The sequence below is a fragment of the Mandrillus leucophaeus genome, unplaced genomic scaffold (genome assembly GCF_000951045.1).
Source record: "Mandrillus leucophaeus isolate KB7577 unplaced genomic scaffold, Mleu.le_1.0 Scaffold100, whole genome shotgun sequence".
Taxonomy (NCBI): Eukaryota; Metazoa; Chordata; class Mammalia; order Primates; family Cercopithecidae; genus Mandrillus; species Mandrillus leucophaeus.
Window position 1 is genome coordinate 6,036,018 of NW_012098099.1, and position 25,104 is coordinate 6,061,121.

Consider the following 25,104-nt stretch of genomic DNA (forward strand, 5'->3'; position numbering starts at 1 on the left):
CAGGGACTGGATTTATGGACGCATGGGCCTATTCCTCCATGACTTTGCATGTTTCTTTTGTCTGGAATGTTATGCTACTCCTTCTTCTTTTTCAAGGGCCAACCCAACATTCTCCTTCTCTGAAAAAGCCTTACCAACACTTACAGATGGCACATTACAAATATATTTATGTTAGAGCTCATGTGTTAGTCTGCTAATGGCAGAGCCAGCATCTTCAGAACTGGCATAGAGTTGGCACTTGATAATGCTGGGTGAATGAATGAATAAATGAAGGAATAAGTGAATGTTTATCATCACATCAAAGTCCATCTGTGGCCTATAATACTCAACTGCCTTCTAAGACTTCAAGATGGCCCTTCATGGCCATTATAAACCCAATTCCCTCCTACAAAGAGCTGAGAGGAGTAGGGAGTATTTGGTAGGACTCGGCTCCATGCAGAGGGGCAGGAAGTGAAGCTATGAGACCAAAGCAACGTGAAGAAATTTGTAACTGTTGGATAGAGTTCAATCACTACCGAATTTAAAACATAAATTATTTTTGAGTTGGTTATCATTCTACCAACTACATGCTTAATTTAATTAATTTCTGAGAGGATCACGATGTATCTGTAACTTACTAAGGGCTGTTCTTAGGAATTTTTTTACTCAAAATGTATAATAATGTAGGTGGAGACTTAACAGCCACTTCTCTTTAGATTCTCTCAGTGCAAAAGCCTTGCTCAGCAAATGGTTGACATAAAGGAAGTTTCAGGGAAATCAGAACTGCTTGGAGCAAAGAAGGCTTTTGAAGTGAATTGACTCTGACTGGACCTAAGATCTGAGGACCGAGAAGTGTCCAGTGATCCACACCACAGCATGCTGGTAGCTTCTATTTGCCTGCTTTCCACTTGGGATTTTGGCTCCTGAACCAATAGTGCCTGTGAAGCTGTGGTGCATACAATTATCCTAACACAGGGAAAGCCACTCTGAACTCTTTGGCAAGGTTCTTAACCTCCTTATGCCTCATTTCCCCTCTCTTTAAAATGCAGATAATAATAGTATCTACTCCATAGAGTTGGGTATATTAAACACTGTAGGTTTGTTAAATTGATTTTTTAAAACAATACAATTCCTCTAACACTGAACATGTTTCTTCTATCCCTAGCTCTAACATTTTCCCTCTCTCCTAACACTCCTTTTCTCCCTCCAACTCCTTATACTTGGCTAACATTTCTTTAGTAAGTATTTCCTCTAGGAAGCCTTTTCTGATTCCCACCTCCTGTGACAAAATGTGCTGCCCATTCTATGGGATTCTTAGCACTGGATGCTACATGTGAACATTCGAGATCTAGGACTGTAATTTCTTTTTCACTTTTCTAGATTCCCCCATTAAAATATAGACTAAGAGAGTACAAATTATGCCCATCGTGCTCCTCATTGTATTGTCAGCATTGAACATCGAGTATGATCTATCGCGAGCACTCAGTGAATGTGAAAAAAAGGTAATAAGAAAAGCAGAAAGAAAGGGAGAGATAGTGGGAGAGAGTAAAGAATACAGGGAGGGAGGGAAGAAAAAGGGACAGAGGAAAGGAGGGAAGGAGAGAGAGGAGAGGGCAGATAGACAGTTGGATCCCTAAGCTCTGTATCCTACAGACAACAATCCTAGGCTCTGAGCTCACTCCCCCGGCACTCTTGCACTGCGCTGGTATCACAGAGACCAAATCAAAGGAGAAAGTCACAGAGACTGGATGAAATGATGCAACTGGAGATTCCTTGCACCCTCAGGATGCACAGTAGTAATTGACTAACAATAGCAAGCACTGCTTGGAAGAGAAAAAATGGAGCGTCATGCAGCAGAGCTCTCAGTCTCAGTACAACTCCTGCAGCTCCTGTGGGGGCTTCCTCTTCAGCTGTGCAGAGGCAGCCCCAGGGTTTCCTAGAGCAGCCTCAAAACAGACAACAAACACCAACAGCTAATCTGGAAAATATTCATTACCCGTGGGTAGGAGGTAGGAATGCCAGCTCACAAATTCAGGTGTGCAAAAAAAATTACAACTCTTTATTTTATAGAGTTCAGCCCAATTTTTATTCTAGCATTTTCCTGATCCTAGCCATCTTGTGAAACTTGACCTCAGTCATCCACAGGGTTAAGCCATGGTTCCTGGAGTCAGGTGGATTGGTTGGGTGGCAGGTAGAGACATCTGGTATGTGGTCCTGGGCACACCTGGGAAGATGCATTGTCCTTGTTTGTCTGGGGCCTTGGGTAACCGGCCTAGGACACCTGTGGTCCTACCTGCGGAGACAATCCATCTGGCATATGGCATTCTTCTCTGAAACCATGGCTCCTCACTGGGATACTGCTAGAAAGCTAGGCTGATCTCCATGCTCCAGGAGGCCTGTATTCCCTGCCTCTCTCCTGCTGCAGCCCTGGTTTTTGTGGGAGGATATAGGTGAGTCCCATTCTGTTTCCTGCCTCTTCAGGTCACTCTGCCTCAGCCACCCTTCATACCTTTACTTCTTTCAAAAACCTTCAAACCCTCTGTGAACGCTTATAAGGAAAATGCCAGCTCTTCTTGCCTGTGACTTCTGATTTCTGCCCTGTCACTCATCTTATCTGTGCTGATGAAGCCCAGAAGAAACAGCCTGCATGCATGGGGAAAAGAGAACAAGGAAAAACAGAGGCAGCGAAGTCAAACAAATAAAATAAATTAATGCCTCAAAATGCTATCTAGCCATTCAAAGGCCCTAAGGCATGAGATCCACAGATCCTCACACTCTACAGAGATGGAGGGTGGTGAGGATGGCGATCTCCCAAGACCTCATATATAATTCTCATCAATTCAGTCCAAAAATGTGGGTTCCAATGCCTGGCCCCTCTGTATGTGAAAGCCATGTGTGGCTTGCTGTCTCTCAGCTTGCGTTAACATTCCAGGGCTTTACCAAATGAAAGGGCAAAAGAGGGTACACACAGCCAAATTAGCTCAGTGCCTCACATGCCTTTTTTCTGGCAGGCAGCTGCCATTTAGGGGTCCCTTGCTGGGAAAATCCATCCCTTAGTACCAGCTGCAACCTTGTGTTTATGAGTGAGTCAACCTTTTACCAGCATCACTTGGAGGATGCACACAGTGTTCCCAATTTTAAAAATATAGTTATTTGGCATCTACCCTTTACCCAGAGCTGATTGAGAGACGTATTTTTTCATTACATCAATGGATTCCACTGCTCTTGGTGTGAAAAGATGACAGATGCTGATGCTGTTGCCATCTGAGTTAGTGGGCCCGTCTGCAAAGCCTGAGAATGTTTGCTGCAAAAGGGGCAGGTGTGTATGTGTGCATGCAAACACATGCACACACCCAAACACATGCATGTAGACACACATCAGCATGAGCAGCTTCATGGATGGTGTAGGTGTAGGCCAGGGTAGGCCTTACAAAGTCTTGTTCAAATATCTAAAAGTGCATTTTTTTCAGGCTTATTTCTCTATAAAACAGTCCTTACATTTCAGGACTCTTTTCTCTTTTGCCTTATGTTTTGGCTTTCAGAAGGAAGCATCCCAAATAAAAAGCACTGCTGCAATTTCATCATAATTTATTCTACCCATAGGTTTGTCAGCTTTGTCAAAAGACTTATGTATCTTTTTTTTTTTTTTTTTTTTGAGATGGAGTCTCACTCTGTCACCCAGGCTGGAGTCCAGTGGTGCAATCTCGGCTCACTGCAAGCTCCGCCTCCCGGGTTCACGCCCTTCTCCTCCCTCAGCCTCCCGAGTAGCTGGGACTACAGTCACCTGCCACCAAGCCCAGCTAATTTTTTGTGTTTTTAGTAGAGACGGGGTTTCACCGTGTTAGCCAGGATGGTCTCAATCTCCTGACCTTGTGATCCGCCTGCCTCGGCCTCCCAAAGTGCTGGGATTACAGGCATGAGCCACCGCACCCAGCCAAAATTTATGTATATTTTAACCCCAGTGTCTACACCAGAGCCTGGCCCTAGTTGGTACCTAAAACAAGAAGGTATTCCTACCAACATCATTTTTTTTTGCACTAGAACTCTTTGTCATGCAGACTTCTAGTATTATTCTATTATTACTACGTGTTTCATATATTAAACCTGTGTTTGTTGCATGCCTGTGCTGACATGTTTCTCTGTATATCTTTCATTCCTCAGCATGAAGTGGCAAAATGGAAATTGTTTTTCTCAGGGGGATTAAATAACTTGTCCAGGTCATGCAGCTTGTGAGTAGCAGAGTCAGGATCTTCCTAACTCCAGAGACAGCAGTGCACCGTGATCACCTTAAAAAACTAAATTGTTGGATTCACGGACGTGAGTGCTCAAAGGGGTCTAGAGAACATTCAACCTCTTTTACTTTCAGATAAGAGTGTTGAGGGCAAAACATGTTAAGTGATCTACTCCATGAGGTCCCACAAATACTTTTGGGGCAAGCCTGGGTCAATTGTTATGGTTATTGATCCCCTGCAGAGGACAAGGAGCTCTGCCAAATACTGTGGCACACATAATATGTCTAAGTTGGAGCCCCTGCTCTCAGGCATTTGTTGCCTGCAGAAAAATAAGGAACATCAATGAAATGCTTTCCCCAATCAGAATGCCTCAGGAGTGGGAGAAAGGAGGGAAAAGTTATGGAAAGGCTTCCTGTGACATTTATTTTCAGTTAAGTCTGACCCACATGAGAAGGCAGATCATCGAGGACTTTGAGTGAGCTACGATTCAGAAATCATTGCTGCCTTCTGTCAGGTTCACCTGGCCTCTCTTCTGCCATCAAGTCACTGTTGGAAGAGCTTTGTACTCTTCAGTTTATAGTAGGATAAGAGATTCCTAAAGGCTGTCCTAGAAGTGGGTCAAACTTTCAACTCTACCCATTGATGAAGGAGGAAGGGAGTTAGGAGGACTGGGTGACAAGCAGATATTTTGGAAGTTCTCTGTTGAAAGGAGGTGTTTTCACTTGATCAAATTTAATTCTGGAAGTAGCTCAATTAAGAGGGTTATACAAAAAAAATTGGGGGGACTAAGTCAAACTTTTATAATTAGGAATGTGCCTGATATCTTGATTTCAGCTACAAATAAATTTCTGGCACACACTGTGATTGAATGACTGTCCAGATAATGACCAGCTTGCCTAGTTGTATGTGGGATCATATTCCAGATAAGATGTAGTAGGTTACCATCTTACTTAAATCTTCAGGCAGTTCCCATTGCCCTTGGAATAATGTTCAACCACCTTGTGAAGACTGATGAGTCTGTGGACAAACTTCCCCTACTCCTCATGCCCCTACCCAGGATCTGTGCTACAGGTTTGACAGATGCAAAAAAAATACAAAACTATAAGTCAGGAGTGGAGCATTGGTGACAGTTTTAAAAATATTCCTTTGCTACTTTCACTATATAATTTACACTGTATGATTGATGAGCTTTTCATTTTTAAGAAGATGTTTATAACTTTGGAGCAAGTCAGTGTTGCTAGAGAAAATACAAATCTGAAAGATTTTTAAATATCAGTTTTCATAAACACATGAAAAATCCTGAGTTGTTCTGTTTGGTACTAGATGCTAGCCAGTGTATGCTACCCAATGATCTTGTTCTACACAGACGCTGGGCAAACATCCCTGAACCAAGGAATAGCTATATGCTCACTAACCCCACTTCCTCTATCTGGGCGTGTGGAAGACTGTATTTCCCATTGGTCCCACAATTAAGTTGTATCCATGTCAATGGATCTCATCAGTGGAAAGTAGGAGGAAGCCAGGTGCACAACGTGCAAATGGCACCCTAAAGTCCTTAGTGTGAACCTCTCTTCTCCATCTCTGCCTTTTACTACAACTTTGGAAAACTGAAGGAGCCTGAACTCCTAAGTTACCACAAGTAGCTACTCAACCCTCCAGAGAGAGTGATAGGCACAAAAGAAAATCTTTATGGCGTCTGGGGAGTATGGTTATGGGAGTATAGCCTAGCCCACCCTAACGAAAACATCATCCTCCCTTGCCCTGCCAGACATGACAGAGCAATGCTGGACTGTGGCTGCTGCGGCACATGCAGTGGTGCAATGCCCAGCTCTCCTCCTGCAGGATGGAGGCTCTCCTTCCCCCAGCTCTCGGGAGTGTTGCCGGCCAAGGGCTTATAGCTGAGTCCCTCTCCAGGAATTTCCCTCTGCCAAAGAAAACTTCCTCTTCCAAGGTTATGATCCCTCTCCAAGAGCAGCTTCATCTTATCATTGCCCTTTTAGGGCTTGCAAAAGCCTAGATTCCTTGCCTCAATTTGACATTCCTTTGCAGGGCTTCCCCTGTTCCAGAGCTGCCATGGGGTTTGCTGAGGCCTCTTTGGCAACTGCCTTGCAGTTTAACTTTTCATTCTGTCCAATCGTGCTTCCTTGTTGTGTTCCCTCACAGGGTAATTCCCATATTGACTCTACCCCAACAAGCTTCCTGCATGAAAATGTGTCTCAGGGTGTACTTCCCAGGGAACCTGAACAGTGACACCTCTTATTCCCACGAGATATTAGGCTCTCTCTTGTTTGAGAATAACCTATGCAAGACATTCTGCTTTGGACAGTTTTGCACTCCCATCCCTGCTGAGCCAACCTGCATTGGTCGTTGACATCAAACCTAGTCCAAATATTATCTCCTCCATCTCTGTCTCTTTGACAGGCTTCCTGCTCCAGGCAGTTCTTCATTCTCCCTGTACCTCCTCCATTGTGGCATTTCTCCAAGCTATTGCAGTGGTGGGTATGGCTGCTGCCTGGTAGACAGTGAGCTCAAGGAGCAGATCTGAGTGCTCTGTGTAGCCACAGGGGTTATCCCAGTGCCTTCCAGGCCTGCTCCTCAGAGCTGGAGGGAACCGTCTCTCCAGGGCTCACCATGAGTGGAAGGCTTTGGGGAAGCCCACCATGGCACCATAGCTTCTTTAGATATCAGTTTGGATTTGTTCTTTCTGTCTTCAGAGATTTGGAAAAGATGAGAGGTGTTTGGCCTTATTTTCTAAGCATTTTCACTTTCACCAGCCTCTGACCAATTTAGCAGGACCCTACATCTGAGTTGCTGGAGGGCAGCTTTTCTTCCTAGTCTTTAAGGAAATCTAAACTCACTGAGGCTATCCCATGAAGAAGGAGGAGAGAGAGGTGAGCACCTTGGAGAGAGTCCCAGCACATGGAAGAGAATGGAAGCCAGGGGTTTCCCCAAATATGGGGGCCTGTGTTCCTTCCCTGGCAGCCTGATGAGGAGGGGGCTGGCTGTGGTCCCTATAGAGGACTAAAGTCCAGACCGTGCACTCTTGAGAGTGAGGAGAATGTGTAGCAATACAGGTTGATATTTTATGTCCTGATAGCCCAGCATCTTAGAAGCTCAAAGTCAGATTGTATTTATTCTGAAGAGAGCCTTATGACATTTCTTGTACAAGAGGATTTGTGGTTAGAATTCACCCTGAATATACAGAGAGTCAAACTGGTTTAGGGTGAATTTCTCTGAGAGTAAGAATATTATTTTAACCACCTGACTTTCTCTCTCTCTTTGTATCCTAGCTAGAGGCCTCTGAGATGAGTAACACTTTCTCAGAGGCTTAACAAACCTCCTCCACTCCCTTTGTTCTTCTAGCAAAACATTTTTATAATATAAAATACCCTTCCCACATCCGGCATATGATGCTGACCTCAGGAGCATACATCTGAATGTATGTCTCCAAGTTTATTTACAGTCTGACTTGTAAATAAAGCAAGGTGACTCTTTCTCTCCTAGAAGCATGGAAAAAATGTATGGGATTTAAGAGTGTTGGTGTACAAAGGCTGTTGTTGAATAATGGAGACAAATAGATTTGCAGTCTTAACAAGAGTCGCCTGTCCTGGGAAGCATGCATAGTATCTGGTACTTTAACCACCTACATAGTGATGTTGTGCATATGCAGGTCACTGATACAGGAGAAAATAATAATAGCTGTGACTGTTTATGGGATAGGAGTGCTTCAGATGAAAGAGATTAAATTGGCTAGAGATTGGAGCTAATTCTGTATTATAACAAGCCTATTTAATTGAGAAGAAGTTTGCCCCTTCAAGCCCTACTGAGGTGTCCATAAATTCACCCTGACAACGCCATGATAATCAAAGGTATCATGAGGTGAATAAATTAGACCTCCCAAGATTCCATCAGCAAGATGAGCTTTGGCCTTCTCCTTCCCTGGGTGGGGTGGCTTTGCTCTGTTCTCCTCTCCAGAGTCATTCTTCATCCTTCTTTGCCTTGCTCTGTGCTCCAAGAGGCTGAGCTGTAAGGACCACATCATGGTCTCCCAGTCCTCCAGGAGAATACATCTGCATAGTAGGAGACACCAGCAGGAAATAGTGAGGCATGAAGGACTGGGGATTTATTTCCTGGAGTCTTTGTTGGGTTGCAGGTTGACAGTGGTATGCGCCTCTCTGGAAGGCTGCAGGTCCTGTCTGGGGATTGTCTTCCTTCCTCACCTACAGCCACAGCTCTTTCTAACCACTCCATCCCCTTGCTTGGACAGCTCTCGGGGTAGCAATGGCTCCCCAGTGTTAACAGCTCCAGGGCCTCACCATGCCTTATTGGCATTCTCTAACCCTACTCACACATTTATGCATAGCTTCCTCCTTAAACCCCCCTCTATTACCTCTATTTTGCTGTGGAAGCACCATGATGATATATTATCCTTAGCTCCCCATGCCTACCAAAGGTAGGGGGCAGCAATATGGTAGGCACAGTAGTCTTCCTTAGAAAACCTTGGCTTTATATCACATCATCACGTCACACCATATATTACATTACAATATTCTATTTATATTTCTTATATTAACAAACCTCAATCTTCTAACTGTATTTGTCTGCCTTTATTTTTCAAGGGCTTATATGTGCTCCCAAACTCATTTTTGACTATGAAATACAGATGTTCCTTTGAAAATTAATGGGTCTAAGAATACTGTCTTGTTTTGACAATATTCCAGTCCAATATTCCTCACCCAGTATTAGCTGATGTTGTTGCTCACCAAGCTTGTGTTGCCACTAGGTAATTCTCCTACCTCAAACATCTTTTCTACTCATCTCTACATCTTCATAGTCTACTCTTTCTTGCACAGTTGATACCTTTTCTATGTATTCATCTGTCCAGCACAGTTTGAGTGCCTGCTAAAGTTTAAGTGCCTGCTAAATGATAGGCCCCTCAATGGAAGAGGCATACAAGAGCCTTTCCTACAATTTCATTCTTCTCTTCAGTGCTCCCAAATCTCTGTGCTTGTCCTGCAATGATCACATTCTACTTTGCTCTGCGAGAGTTGTATCCATGCCTGTTTTTGCCACCAGATTGTGTGTTTTCTGAGGATAGAAAATACAACTTGATCTTTGCCATCTCCTCTTAAGAATCACATACATTCAAGTACATAGAATGCACTCAGTTCATTAACCTCCTCCCAGCCAGCAAATGCCCTGAGTGTCTGATCTGATGTGGAAGACTGCTTTGACAGGCTGAAATCTTTTGTCACATATTTCAGAGTTGACAAAACATAGGTTCTGATCAAATTGAGCGATTTAGACATAAAACAATATTATTAACTCCAGAAAGGGGATTTCAGAGGGAGCTGGAACAGAGAAGTTGCCCAGTCAGAGCTGTCCCGCTCACAAAATAAGTTCAGCTCCCCGACCTTTTCAGCCCTGCTTCTACCCAAAGCCTCAAATAACTATCCAGGATAGCTTTCGTCAGTCTGAAAAATTTACATAACTTCTGATAAAGTCTAGCCCAAACATTCCTCTCACACTGTGCTGACTCATGCGCCCAAAATATGTCTGACCAGTGAGGCAGAAATAAATGATTCTTATTGGCTTGTAACTATCATTCTCCCCAGCTCTGTTTTCCTTAGTCCTAGGGGCAGATTCTAAGTTGGTACAGGAAAAAAAAAAAAAAAAAAAAGTACTCCTGCCAATTCCCATCCTGGAATGACTGAAGAAAAGAAAATACATGTGATTATTTTAAAGGTACATGTATTTATTTTAAAGTGTCCTTCACAACCACCCCACTTCACACCCACCATCACCCTCATCACCCTAGAACTGTTTTAACCTAATTGCATCTTGGAGTTATGCCAGTGCCTCATGTAAATAAAAGCAATGAGATTAAACTCCCTGCAAAAATGAGATTAAGAATAACACCCATCTTTCAGAGACTTTCAGGAGAAAGTCTTTCCTGCTTTTCTATCAGGAATAGATGTGAATTGACAAAACATCTGCTTTGATTTAACTTATGTTAGAAATATTGCAAAAGGTGTAATTTATCCCGTTTTCATTTCTTAACTGGATTTGAGAAAGGTTACAGCCAATGTTTACACCCTACTTACAAGAACGTAGGTGTCTGAGAGACCCAGAAATTTGGTTTCAGCCTCATTTCTGGTTTCATTTCATGTTCATGCCCCTCTTGGCCTTCTCCTTTTCTTCTGCTTTTATCTTGCCCTGGCATATTTTTTGTATCTTTGAAGGCTTCCTAAGTACTTTACAGAAAAGGGAAGGGCATACCAAAATTTTAATAATTTCTCCTTTTGAACCCTTATCTGTCTACCTCACAACAGATAAGTCAAATCATTCAAAGTTAACAGTAATTACCCTCAAAGCGAGGGCCAAGATACAGGAGCACATATTCTGCATTCTCATATGCAGAGACCAGATGGAGAAGGGGAGAATCCATCTGCAAACATTCGTCACACTGCCTCACCGCCCACTTCCACCCTCCAACATGATATTGCCTGTTTTCTCCAAAGTCTGATCGGTGGCCAGAGAGGACTGATGTTCTTGACCTAATCTTTATAGGAATTAAGGGTGAGAACACAGGTGTACACATTAATCTCTATATTAAGGGAAATCTGGAAGGCTCTTAGATGCTGACATTGATTCATGTTTTTGCAGTAATTCATAATTGAAAAATGGAATACACTGATTCTGTCTTGACACCTTACCATTTAAACTGTGCTATACTTCTTCCTTATATCTTAAGAGAATAATTTGGAAAGTGTAACATAAAATGCTGAAGATGGAAATTACCTTTGTAGTCATCTATTCTAAGTACAAACGTGTATGTGCATGTGTTTTTAAAAAATTCGGTTGCAAAATTAGCTTATACTCGGTATAAGAATATCAGATTGCCCTGGGGTGTAAGAAGTAGAATGAGTCTCTCACTCTCAGTCATATTTCCCAGAATAAGCACCATTAATAGGAGCATTCATTCATTCATTCATTCATGCATGCATTTATTCAAAAATAATGTCTATTGAGCAACAATTATATGCTAGGCTCTGAATTAAGACAGGGAGAAAAAAATAAATACATTGATATAGAAAATAATATTAGTTGATGAGACAGGGAGTGACAAGCGAGGTCATTTTAGATAGTGTGTGACTACATGGGAAAGGGAGCGGCAAATGCAGAGAGCCCTTTAGGCAGGGGCGCGCTGGGTATGTTCTAGCTACATCAAAGAGGCCGCTGTATCCATGATGCTGTGAGGAAGAGGGGGAGTGCACAACACGAGATTACAAATGTCAACAGTAGGCAGATTTTATAGGTCATCGAAGCGTTGTATGGAGCTTCGTTTGCTTTCTAAGTGCAAGGAGAAGAAATGGGTGGTTTTAAATGGGAGTGTGGCAACTTTAATAGCAAAAAGCTTTTATGTGGAAAGACATGATCTAGGAAGATGCCTGAAGATTAATTTTTAAGGAGGCACCATTCAAAGGGCAAAATTGCCACATATAAACATAGATGACCGTTTTGTAGTATTTATGCTTATAGCTGTTTCCTATTGCATTAAATCCTACAATAGTCTTAATAGCAACAACAAATAACAAAGCTGGACTAGCCAACTCAGCAAGATCTATCTGATGTCTTGCCAATACCTGAGATCACAGGCAGAGCATCCAAATGAGGCAAAGGGACGCACGTGCTTGCACCACTAGAGCAGCCCATGTCTTTTCTTTATGAAATTATGAATATCTCTGTATATTTTTTATAATATTTTTGTTTTGAAATAGTTTAAGATTCACAAGAAGTTTCAAAAATAGTACAGAATTTTCATGTGCCCTTCACCCAGCTTCCCTCAATGACAACACTTTGCATAACCATAGTACATGTCAAAATCAGGACATTAGCATTAATATAATACTATTAACTTAGGCACCGACATTATTTGGATTTCTTCAGGTTTTACGAGTTCTCTTTAAAAACTCTTTGTTGGCCAGGCACAGTGGTTCACGCCTGTAATTCCAGCACTTTGGGAGGCCTAGGGGGCAGATCACCCAAGGTCAGGAGTTTGTGACCAGCCTGGCCAAAATGGCAAAATCCTGTCTCTACTAAAAGTACAAAAATGAGCCAGGAGTGGTGGCAGGTGCCTGTGATCCCAGCTACTCAGGAGGCTGAGGCAGGAGAATCACTTGAACCTGGGAGACGGAGTTTGCAGTGAGCCAAGATCATGCCACTGCACTCAAGCCTGGGCAATAAAGGGAGACTCAGTGTCAAAAAATAAATAAATAATAATTGATTAATTAAAATTTATTTATTTGTATTTGGGGAGTGTATAATAATATGAAATTGCCTCCTACATGTAGATGCAAGTAACCACCACCATAATTGAGATTACAAAACTGTCTCATCACCAAAAAGAGACTCCCTCCGAATATCTCTTAACTGTACTTTTGTTTGGTCACAAGTAAGCTTTTGTTTTATGAATACACTAAGGCTGGACATGAAAAATACTTTAATTTGTGCTTTTTTTTTTTTTTTTGAAACAGAGTCTTGCTTTTGTCGCCCAGGCTGGAGTACAGTGGCACCATCTTGGCTCACTGCAAACTCCATCTCCCTAGTTCAAGGGATTCTCCTGCCTCAGCCTCCTGAGTAGCTGGGATTACAGGCACCCACCACCACGCCTGGCTAATTTTTGTACTTTTAGTAGAGATGGGGTTTCGCCATGTTCGACAGGCTGCTCTCAAACTGTTGACCTCAGGTGATCTGCCCGCCTTGGCCTCCCAAAGTGCTGGGATTATAGGCATGAACCACTGAGCCTGGCTTATGCTTCTTTATTTAACATTTGGTTTATTAAAATCTGTAAATCTACTTAACACAATGTTTCTAAACATTCAACATCACAAATATTTGTTTCTACATTTCATGAATTATCTTAAATATTTAAAACTTGATTTAAATGTAATTAATCAAATTCTCTAAACCATCTCAGTATAATCAAGAGTCTAATTTATCAACCTCTTTTAGTTGTTCAATCACTTTGAAAACAGAGTATCAGAATGGTTTCAAAATTTGTTTCTATACTTTTTACTTACCCTGATAAATAAGTAACAATACTGTGCGTCCAATTCATTTATTCACCTTTTTTATGGTCATTTTATACTTCCACAGAATTCCAATGATCTTGCCAGACTCAAAAGAAAATACTAACTCACACAAACATGCTAAGATGATAGGTTCTGACCTAATTGACTGATCCCTGGTCATGGCATGAGACTTGCTTGTGTCTTCCAGGGTCTCTCAAATCTAGATAGACTCTCAAAAACACCCTCTTTTTCCAATAAAACCTCTCTTATAAATGGAATTTTCAAGCTCATGTCTTCAAACAAAACATAGACAAAATTTTAGATTTTTTTTTTCTCCCTGGCTTGTATTGCAAAACTCATTTTCCTCTCAAATTTATTCACAATTTTGATATAGTTTGTCAGCATTTTTGGAAACATGGATATGCTTTAATCACATATTATTAGAAGGCTTATCTAGGGTTTTTTAATTCAAGAGATAAGAATCCAGTCCGAGGAGTCTGCTTTCTCCCTCTGCTTGTACATTGATACACTCTATGGAAACACCTGGTATTCCCCTGTCCTTCTCATTCTTAATAAAATCTCTTCTTTTCCCAGAAATATCTTGTTTGCTCATAATTCCTTAATCTACCTGTTCTTGCCTACATAGGTAAAGAAAAATTCAATGTATACTTCATAGGAACAACACTCACTCTCCTATATCAACTATCCCATAGGCATTATCATTAACAAGAACAATCACATATCATTATATTTTTGTTTTTGTTTTGTAGCTATCATCCAATGCATTTTATTAAATGTCATTTGGTTTTAGGCTTTTTGATGGAATTGCTACAACTTGGTGCATGCCTGCTCCTAAAAGAAATACTCAGGGATTTTCTCATAGGATCCTCATGTTCTGGCAAAAACAAGATGTTCTACTCCCAGGTTGACTTTTTCAAGCCCCAAGATGTTGAGTCAGCCATTCTCCAAGGATCTCGATTTCCTTTTAATGGAAAATAACATTAAACACCAAATATAAGCCTCAGGCTGTCCCACATGTGTATTGGGGACAAGACGAAACCTGCCTCCGGGCTACTTTGGCAGCAGACCTGAGAAAGGCCTTTCTTTCCAGATATATGATTTCTCATTGACAGCATTGGACAGCCCTCTTTATTGTTTGTGTAAATGACACCCTTGGACCTGAACAATACACACTGAGACAATTGTGTGCAACTGCAAACTGATATTTCTAATTAAAAAATACAAATTACTACATTTTGTGTTTTTTTAGTAAAAAACTTTCTAGTGTATTTTTCATTAACCAAGATATGTACATTTTAAACTCTCATTCAGACAGATATTGCAACGTGTTTGCTTATTATTTGCTTCTGTGGGTCACGCAAAGCCTTACAATTTGCTGTTAGTTAGCATTTGATGTACCTATTTGCAGACTTCTTATATACATATACAAATTCAGACACATGCAGATAGTGTAGTGGTTTTGATGCTTGTTTTTTTAAAAATAGAATTCTACTGTATAAATTGCTCTGCAAATTATTATATCTGACCAGTATAATTTTCTACAATGATGAAAATGTTCTAAACCTGTGACTATGGAGCCCTTGAAAACATGGCTAATATGAACAAGGAACTGAACTTTTCATTTTATTTTATTTCAATGAACCTAACTTCGAGTCATTAATAGAAGTTACATGCAGCTAGTTGCTCATGTATTAGACAGCTCAGTTTTAAAGGATAATACAGATTACCTTCAAGCCCTGAGACAGGAAAAGATTTCTTAAGCAAGATACAAAAAGCATGGAGTAAATGAGAAAATATTTTATTATATTAAAACTAAGATGAGACAATTTGGCTCATGTCTGTATTTCCAGCACTTTTGGAGACCAAGGCAGGAGGATTGTTTGAGCTGAGGAGTTCAAGTCCAATCTGGGCAACATAGAAAGACCCTATCTCTTCAAAAAATTAAAAAACTTAGCCAGACATGGTGGCACATACCTATATTCCAAGTTAATGGGGAAGCTGAGGCAGGAGGATCATTTGAGCCTAGGAGGTTGAGGCTGAAGTGAGCCAAGATCACACCACTGCACTAGAGCCAGAGTGACAGAGTGAGAGCCTCAAAGAAAAAAAAAGAAAACAACTAAGAATTTTTATGTAGAGATACATTAAAAGCATTAAAAGAGTAGAAAAAGAACCACAGAATGGGAGAAGATATTTGCAACAGTGTTAAGACAAAGGGCTTGTATACAGAATACATGATGAGCTCCTATAATTCAGTAAGAAAAATACAGACAATCCAAAATGAACAAGGTATAATAAGCCCTCACTTAATGTCTCTGATAGCTTCATGGAAGCTGTGACTTTAAGCAAAACATAAAAAATAACAAAACCAATTTTACCATAGGTGAATTGATATAAGTAAGAGTTAAGTTCCTGGCATATTACTGGTCACAAAAAATCACCAAACTTCTAAAAAAAGACCAAAATACATTTAATATTAAACATTGAAATACATGTGAATTACACCTACATTTAAGAAAGATTGATAAAAACAAGATAACTTTATTCACTTATTCCAGTTCAGAGTCTCAAGTGCTGGAGCCTCTCTAGGGGCTCAGGGTGCAAGTGGAAATGCATCCTGGACAGGACACCATCCTGTCACAGGGCACACTCACACCCACGTCCACATTCACTCAGACTGGGACACTTTAGACCACCAATTCACCTAATGTGCACATCTTTGAGATGTGGGAGGAAACTGGAGGACCTGGACAAAATGCGTGCAGACCTGGGGAGAACATGTCAACTCCACATAGACAGTGGCCTTAGCTGGGAATTGACTTTTTTTCTCTTAAGGTTATTATAAAACAATGTTATTTGAGGACTTGCTGTATTTGTACAGGCCCTCATCTATAAAACTAATTCAGGTGACTAATACATATTTGAAAAGGTGCTAAATTTCATTAGTCATAAGGAAAATGAAAACTAAAGCTCTACACATTTCAAAATGGTTAAAGTTAAGAAGAGCAATATTATCGAGTGTTGATAATATTGTGGAGCACCTTGAATGCTTATGCATTGCTGGTAGGAATGTAAATTAGTACAGCAACTTTGGGAAACAGTCTGGCATTATGCAATAAAGTTGAACATAGTCATTCCCTATGAGTAAGCACTTCCAGTCCTAGGTATAAACTGGACAAAATTGCTTTGTATAGAGACACAAAGACATATACAAGAATGTCCACAGCATCCTTACACATAATGGCCAAAAAACTAAAAACACCTCAAATGTTAGAGCTAGAATGGTAAATTGTGTATATTTATAGAGTGATATTTTAATCAACAATAAACACATTAGGATTGCACTTACATGTGATGGCAAAAGCAAGTCTCACAAACGTAATATTGAGCAAAACAAGGCACATATTATAGAATAAGCCTGCTTATATAAAACTCAAAGATGGGTAAAACTAAACTATGGTATCAAAAATTAGAATACTAGTTACCTCAAAAAGTGGCAGAAAGTGGGCTTTTATGATGCTGGCTACTTATTCCCTGGCTTTATGGTAGTTACACAAATGCTTGCTTGATGATACTTTACGAAGAAGGATATTTCAGTTTTAAATACTATTGATTATGTGCATTATTCTTCAATAAAAAGCACTTTTAGGAAGAGATATTAAAATTTGAACCCCAGAGAACAATTGGAGAGTGACCATTTCCTAAAGCAAATGTTCTTACTCTTCAAAACATTTAATATTGGCACAAACAAACAAACAAATACAATCTCATTATAGTTTGCATTTTACGTTATTAATAATTTTACTAGATATTTGTATTCTGCATCTGTGAAATGCTTATTCGTAGCCTTTTCTCAGTTTTCTATGGAATATTCATCAATCATTTGCACAATGATTTATAAGAATAAAGTTGTGTTCAGTAAAATTTTGTTCCATTGTAAAACTGTTGTATAGTAAGGATTTTTGCCCATTTATCTGCAAACAGGTTGCAAATATTTCCTCCAGTCTGGCATTTAATTTTGTTTGTAGTGTGATTTTGCCACGCCAAAGTGTTTGTTTCTATTTTTTTCTGTAGTCAATTTCAGTATATCATTTAGTTTATGGTTTCTGAGGTTTTAATTGCTTATAATAGCATCCCCACCCCTAGATTATAGAAAACATTTCCCTGCTTTCCTCTAGTATTTAAACAATTTTTTAAAATAGAAATATTTTATGCATCAGAAGTTTATTTTTGTTTATGATGGGATACTAACTCTATATGTTTCCTTAAGTCCATCTGCATGTCAATTGTCCAAGCAACATTTATTGCATGCATGACTCATGTTGTTTCCACCAATATGATTCTCATTTAGATATATGTATATATTTACATATATATTTACAAATGTATATATTTACATATATATGCATACATATATATTAGATTTCCTTAGGTACTTGAGTTTGTGTCAGGATTCTCTGTTATGTTACCTAATTTATTGACTTAATCTTGTACCTATGTCATGATCATTTAATTACTCTGACTAATCAGGCTACAGCCCAGGCACTGAAATGTAAAATAGCAGGTTTTGCTTAATGTTTTGGCTTCATCACTCACATGTCGGGCTTATAGGTGCTATTCCATGTGCTTCTGTCTCCCCATGGCATCTCACCCTGCAGAGTCTCTGCCCGTGGGCTCTCTCTTCAGAAGAGTAGTCGGAGGTCTTAATGTCTTATGTGGCATATGGCTTCTAAGCACAGAAAAGTGTGTGGTGTTGGGTCTTTTTGAGGCAATCTTGGGATTGCCACCACAGTACGTCTGTGAACAAACTTTCTGCTTTGTTAGGAAGTCACAGGTTAGTCAGATTCAATATGGAAATGACTACACACAGGCATTATTCCAGGAGGAGTGTCTACTGAGTGCTACCCTTACAGACTAGCTACCACAGTGGGTATCCTTGACTTAGTCTTATCTATAACAGAAATGTCTTAAGTCCTTCATTACTATTTGTTACTGATTTCTAGATTTTATCAAGATAAAAAGAGATCTACATTCCACAGAGGTGTGTCTTCTTTTATCAGAATGGTTGCTAAATAGTATCAAATACAATTTGAAATTCATAAAGATAATCAGTTGGTTTTCTCCTTTAAAATATTTATGCAATAAACTCTATTAACAGAATTCATAACCTTGAATCCTTCTTCTGTGCCTGAAATAAACCCTCCATGGTCAAGATGCATTATTCCTTAATACACTGTTAGATTCTATTTGTTAGTATTTTAGTGAAGAATTTTCCCACTATATACATGAGACTGACTATAATTTACTTTTGTGGCGCATTTCCTAAGTCCTTCACTTTGTAAATAAGGCATATGAGATCAGAGAGGTGAAATGAGTGTCTCAAGTTAGCAACAGAACTTACACAGACAGTTCCTGATTTAAGATGGTTCTACTTATGATGTTTTTGACTTTATCATGGTGCAAAAGTAATACATATTCACTAGAAACTGTGCTTCAAATTTTGAATTTTGATCTTTTCCTGAGCTAGTGATGCAACTGTCTTAAGCCATAGCTCCCAGTCAGCCACACAATCATAAGGCCAAACAACAGATTCTACAATGCATAAAATGTGTTTTGGGGCCGGGCGTGGTGGCTCATGCCTATAATCCCAGCACTTTGGAGACCATCCTGGGCAATATGGTAAAGCCCTGTCTCTACTAAAAAAAAAAACAAAAAAAAACAAAAAAAAAAAACACAAAAAAAACAAAAATTAGCTGGATGTAGTGGCACATGTCTGTAGTCCCAGCTACTCTAAAGGCTGAAGCAGGAGAATTGCTTGAACCCGGGAGACAGAGGTTGCAGTGAGCTGAGATCGCGCCACTGCACTCCAGCCCGGCAACAGAGTGAGACTCTGTCTAAAAAAAACCAAAAATGTGATTTTGACTTACCGTATTTTCAACTTACGATGCCTTTATTAGGGCATAACCCCATCATAATTCAAAAAGCATCTGCACTAGAAATAATGCCTTTTGTGGATTGAAGTGAACAATAATTAATTGTATATTTCAAAATAGCTAGAAGAGAAGATGTGAAACGGTCCCAACACACACACAAAAAGATAAATGTTTGAGTTGATGAGTATCCTAATTACCCTGACTTGATTGTTAGAAATTGTATACATGTATCAAAATATCACATGTACTCTATAAATATGTACAATTATTATGAATGAATAAAAATGAATAAATACATAAATAACACCCTCTGAGTCCAATTCAATGAGTTTCCTACTACATGATGCTGCCAGTTTCTCAAAATTTTTAGGGTTACCTATTTGTTTGTTTTGATTTTAGGACAATTTCAAACTCTTTTAGAATTACAGAACTCAAGAAAATGTTCAGTGTAGTTCAGTTAATATTTACTAACTGTAAGTTATCCAAATGCTGTTTAAATCTAATCCATTTTCTGCCAGATCTGTGTGTCAACACATATTATTAGTAGCAATAGCTTATTTCCCCTGGTTATTAATCCATAGGGATGCTCAAGACTTTGAGACCCTGTAAACTACATGCAGTTAGACTACAGAGCCCTAGATTGGTCTTACCTGAGTTTTCTTGGGGTGGAGTCTGCTGTCATGTGGCATATATCATAATCTTCCCTCCATCTGCCCACATGCATGTAAGTTGTATGCAAGGCCACCTAGAGATGTAACTTCATATATGCCTCACAGCAATGCTTACTTACATTACTTGCCTGGAATTACTCCAGAGCAAGTTGAAGTTCCAAAGCCATTCTGTCACTTTGGCAGTATTGCTGGGGCCACATATTGCGTGGCATAAACCTTTCAAAAACGATTATCCTTCTGACTCTCCAAAGGTGGTGAAAGACACCAGGCTATCTGTACCATACCTCAGGGTATGTTACCATCTCCTCCTCCTCATTCGCGTATCACCAGTGGTCCTCATGTCAGGCAACTCCTAAGGACCCACTCCATTAGCTTATCAGGTATTTGGGGGCCATATGTGAACCTTAACTTTGGCTCAGAATGGGGCCTCTACTATGTATGTTGTATTTTGTGTGTATATTTTCTTCAGTGTTTTAGGAGCAAGGAGAGAAAAATAATCTGTGTAACTAAATCTATACAAACTCAACAGAGCATAAAATCAAGGGCTTAACCTTCTTCAAATACTCATAAGAATAACTCCATATGTAAAACATATAAGTAGGCAATTATCTGGTGATTTTGCTCAATAGATCAAACTACAGTTTGTAAGATTTAGACTGAAACTCATGCTTTAAAAAACTGTTCAGCTATTTTGAAATCAGTTAAGAGACCATGAAGTTATATGCATTTAGGCTTGCATGAAGAAACTAACCTAAACTAAATAAAACACCAGCAATAACAGCAACAAAACATTTTCAAGAAATCTATAGGATTTGGCTTCAAGCCTCTTGTGTAAGATTTTCATTTTAAGCCAAAGTCCTCTGCAATGAATGCAATAAAGTCAGTGATTACTTGGGCTAAACATTTGATGCAATTTTGTCTCCAAGTGTTCCAAAATATCGAAAATATTTTCACCTCATCTTAAAATATCAAAAGAGAACTAGATTCCTTTAAGACACTATTAGAATTAGTACAATTTGGAAAAGAATTGCTTGGCAAAAAAGCTGTAAAGGCAGATTAGCTTATTCAGTACTTGAAAAGATTAAAAAGCAGCACTACTTTGAGAAGTGTGGTTCTGGCCCTCAAATAAAATTATAAATCCCTAGAATTGTATGGAGAGACTTTACGTAGACCAAACAACACAATTAACTTAATATATGATAAAGCAGGCTTTTCAACATAAGTCTACACTTGAAGAGAGAGGACTATTTAATAAGTAATTTTAGAACAATTCAGTGACAGTTTTGAGGAAAAAAACACATTCACACCTTTTCCAACAGACATAAATAAAGCCCATGCATTAGCACAAGCTGTTCCATCCACCAAGGGGGCCTCCTCTTGCCTGTCTGCCTCCCACGCATCCTCCACCATCTCTCAACACCTTCTGTGTGGTTCCTTCCTAATTTCCTTTCAAAAACATAGATGCATCTTATTCTCTACCCTCAACTCATGTAGCTAACTGTGCTATGGCAAACACAGTATTGCATTGGAATCATTTGCAGCCCCCTAAATAGACGTTTTATTTCAGTTCTTTGAACTTTTGCAACTCTAGTACCTAAGTCAGCATTGGCTACAGAACAGGCATTGCAAGAGTCTTTGATGAATAAATGGCACCAAAATATACAGGATAATATGCACCATTAAAATTCCAAGCCTGATTTAACAAAAGGTTTGTAAGGAATAACTTTATAAGAACAGACTGCAAAAGCACATGTACAATCAGATTGCAGCTATAAAAGAAGTCTTGTTTCACAGACTCAAACATAAAACCATAAAAATATATGCTTGTATTAGGGCAATCAAAATATTCTCCATTGTTTCATTCATTGTCTTTCAAATATGTTTTTCTAACCACAAATGTTAGCTATGGCCTCAACATAACTATAACAGGATGTTAGAATGAGACTCTTTCTATAACTGGTTTCAACTGAAGCACCAATACAGTACATATCAGATTACAAAAATGAGGGAGAGATGAACCCGTTCACCACTTCTCAATGCAGAATTGATAGAGTTAATGAAAATCCCTCAATTTTTGGAGACTCAGTAAGATCAAAGGTACAACAGAATCAGAGGGAAGCTTTGAGGAAGAGGTTTAGTAAAGGCATATACGTGTGCATATATATATAATTTTATTTTGAGAAATCTGTTGTTCTGCTGTTTCCCTATCTTCCTCTTTGCGAGAATATCTAGGACTGTCAGGGGGCAAAAGTGGGCCATCTGTCCGAAGACCTTCAAGGCAGTGGGTAGCTTCCAAAGGGTCCACTCGAAAAGAGTTGACATGCTGTTCCCTGGCATTGGGAGACACGGGAGACTGGGGCCTGACTCACACGAAAGAAAAGGAAAACCAGCTATGGGCTGTAGCCTCAGCCTGCTCCAGAAATGTTGAGAAAAATAACAAGGTTAAAAAATTATGTATTGAGATTTGGCTGGTCTCCTAGAGTTTGCATGGGGCAACAGATGTTCTTTCCCATGATGAGGAGGCTGTGGTAGGAAGCTGCTGTCCAGAGTTCTGCCTGATCTGGCCAGGTGAAGGAGTAACGAGACCTCTACAGGGAAAAGATTTTAGGAAGTGCACAACATCAGGTGACCAAAGACTGAAAAAGGAGTCTCCTTGACCACTCAGATTAAATATGTTTCCCCTTGGGTCAAGGAAATTGCAAGAGGGAGGGTTCCAGCAGTAAGCCTTCAAGAGGTCCTCCTAAGGACTTCATGGAAGACGCAGTCCACTTTACCAACCGCGGGGCCCGCAGTGCACAAAGTTCCCTTATTCTTATTTTTCTCCCATCTGCCTTCCCTACTGGGACCTTGCTTGGAATAATCAACAAGTGATGGAGAAAGTCAACAGGACCTTGCTCCCTGTCCTGAAAAGCGGATCCCAATGGCAGAGGGAAAAAGGTGTTATTCTAAAGTTAATCATGTCATTTTGATGATTACAAGGAGTTGGACGTCATAAACTCTGAATTGAGTTGCTTAAGGAAATGTTGCACTACTTCCTAAGAGTGAGGGAAAAATCATGAACCTGCAGAAAGAAAGATTCCCATAGGTGGCCAGGCGTGGTGGCTCATGCCTATAATCCCAGCACTTTGGGAGGCCAAAGCAGGCAGATCATGAGGTCAGGAGATCGAGACCATCCTGGCTAACATGGTGAAACCCTGTCTCTACTAAAAATACAAAAAATTAGCCGGGCACAGTGGCGGGCGCCTGTAGTCCCTGCTACTTGGGAGGCTGAGGCAGGAGAATGGCGTGAACCCGGCAGGTGGAGCTTGCAGTGAGCCAAGACCCCGCCACTGCACTCCAGCTTGGGCAACAAAGCGAGACTCCGTCTCAAAAAAAAAAAAAAAAAAAAGAAAAGAAAGAAAGATTCTCATGAGCAAAAGATTACCACCTCTGAATAAAGATTAAAAATAAAACTGTGTTCTGATTCCAGTCCCCACATTGATGCTGCTCAGTATGTCAGCTGCATAAGGAAAACCTGTCACTCATCTTCCTTAGTGCCCAACAAGTCATAAAAGGAAACTATCCAGATATGAAAGTCTGTTAAGTTTTGTTTTAAATGTATTTAAACCCTCATGTACCACCCAACACTCTACAATATTTTATTTGCCTTTGGGATGAGAAAGCTCAGATCACTGAATGTGAGGTAGAGAAGCAAACTCATAGGTCACTGTGTCTCACCCCGTCATTTTACAAATAAGAAAATTCATGACAAAGAGAGTTGAAAAGACATGCCCTCAACACCTTAGCTGGTTAATAGCAAAATGACTTCTGACACTGTCTTCACACTTCCTTTTCTGATCAGCTCCAGCATTTCCACAGCCTGCTGGAGCTACTCCCCCAGTCTGAAAGAATCCTGAAAATAGAAAAGAAGTGGGCAGTTTTCCTAACAATGCTAATCAGAAGTTACAGTCTTCTATAAATGAGTGTCAGAGAGGTTCTCACAAAGCAAGCTTCTAGGGAATGTAGGAAGTTAATTACCTTCCTCTATAATTCATTAGTCATCGTCCTTGTAACCTGAGGCTGTTTGAAACACAACTTGTATTTAGTAGCACAGATTCAGAAGACTTGAGGTGTTAATATGCCCAAGAAAGTCTCTTTTATCTAGTTTATTATCTTTTCCTTTGACAGGCTTAAACGACTTTTAAAATCTATCCTGTGTTTAGTTAAAAAAACAAAACAAAACAGCTAAGATTATGGAGAAAGAATGTTTTGATTGGAATGAATAATTACCTAATATGTCTCCTTCAAATGTACATGAAAATGAGTTTACATATTAAGTAGGATAAAATTGAGTAGGCTTTCAAAACCAGGTTGAAGAAAGGATTGTCTGTCTCAAAATAATTCCCTCAGTGGCTGTAGCTGCACCATTAAATGAATTGCTTTGGGGTAAAGCATTATGACTCCCAAAGCATTCCGAGAAAATGCAAATCTATTACCTGGAAGGGTGACATCACCATCTCCCAGTGTCTTTCAAGGAAAGCAGGGGAACCCAGGACACAGACTTTTGACTGGTGTTGAGTTGGGAGGTGAAGAAAAATATTCTGGTTAGAGCGAATTGCCTCAGAAAGACAGACTAATAAAGTACCCAGAGTAGCAGAAGGGGAAGAAGGAAGGCATAAATTTGAGGGTTAGAAAGAGAGTGTCAACAATTTGATATTTCCTCAGACCTATGAGAAGCAAATGTTTTTGGTTATCTTTCCTTCTCCAAGCTTCTTCTAAGCCCTTACTGAATTCTAAGGAAAATTCGTATGCAGAAGATACATATATGATTGTATATGTAGTTTTTGCTGAGCCAGTCATTTGGTCAACAAATATTTACTGTTTACTACACACCAGGCAGTGCTGACTGTTGAGTCATAACAAAAATAAGGTTCCGGCCCTTAAGGAACTTACAGCCTAAGGAAGACATGGACAAGTAAGCAGGCATTGACACTACCTAGAACTGTCCTTGACCCCAACAGTGTGAGATTTTGCATGTGTCTGTCTGCCTGTCTACCTGCCTCACAGCTTAAGAGTATGAAATAAACTTCTAGCATTAAGGAAGGGGTCATTTTCTTTTTTAAAATTCCAAATGGTATAAAATTGGTCTTATATGCATTAGTCTGTAATTGTGGTTCCGTCTGCCATTTTGAAACAAATTGTAGCCCAAACAGAAACT

The 25,104-nt window shown here is 39.9% G+C and overlaps 1 long non-coding RNA gene across 1 annotated transcript in view; it reads left to right on the plus strand.

The window, feature by feature from the left end:
* Positions 1-18,463, plus strand: part of LOC105534412 — a 222,218-nt gene extending 203,755 nt beyond the window's left edge. Inside the window, exon 3 of the long non-coding RNA XR_001005270.1 lies at positions 14,097-18,463. This is a non-coding gene — a long non-coding RNA (uncharacterized LOC105534412). The remainder of the gene's footprint in view (positions 1-14,096) is intronic.
* Positions 18,464-25,104: the final 6,641 nt, after the last annotated feature.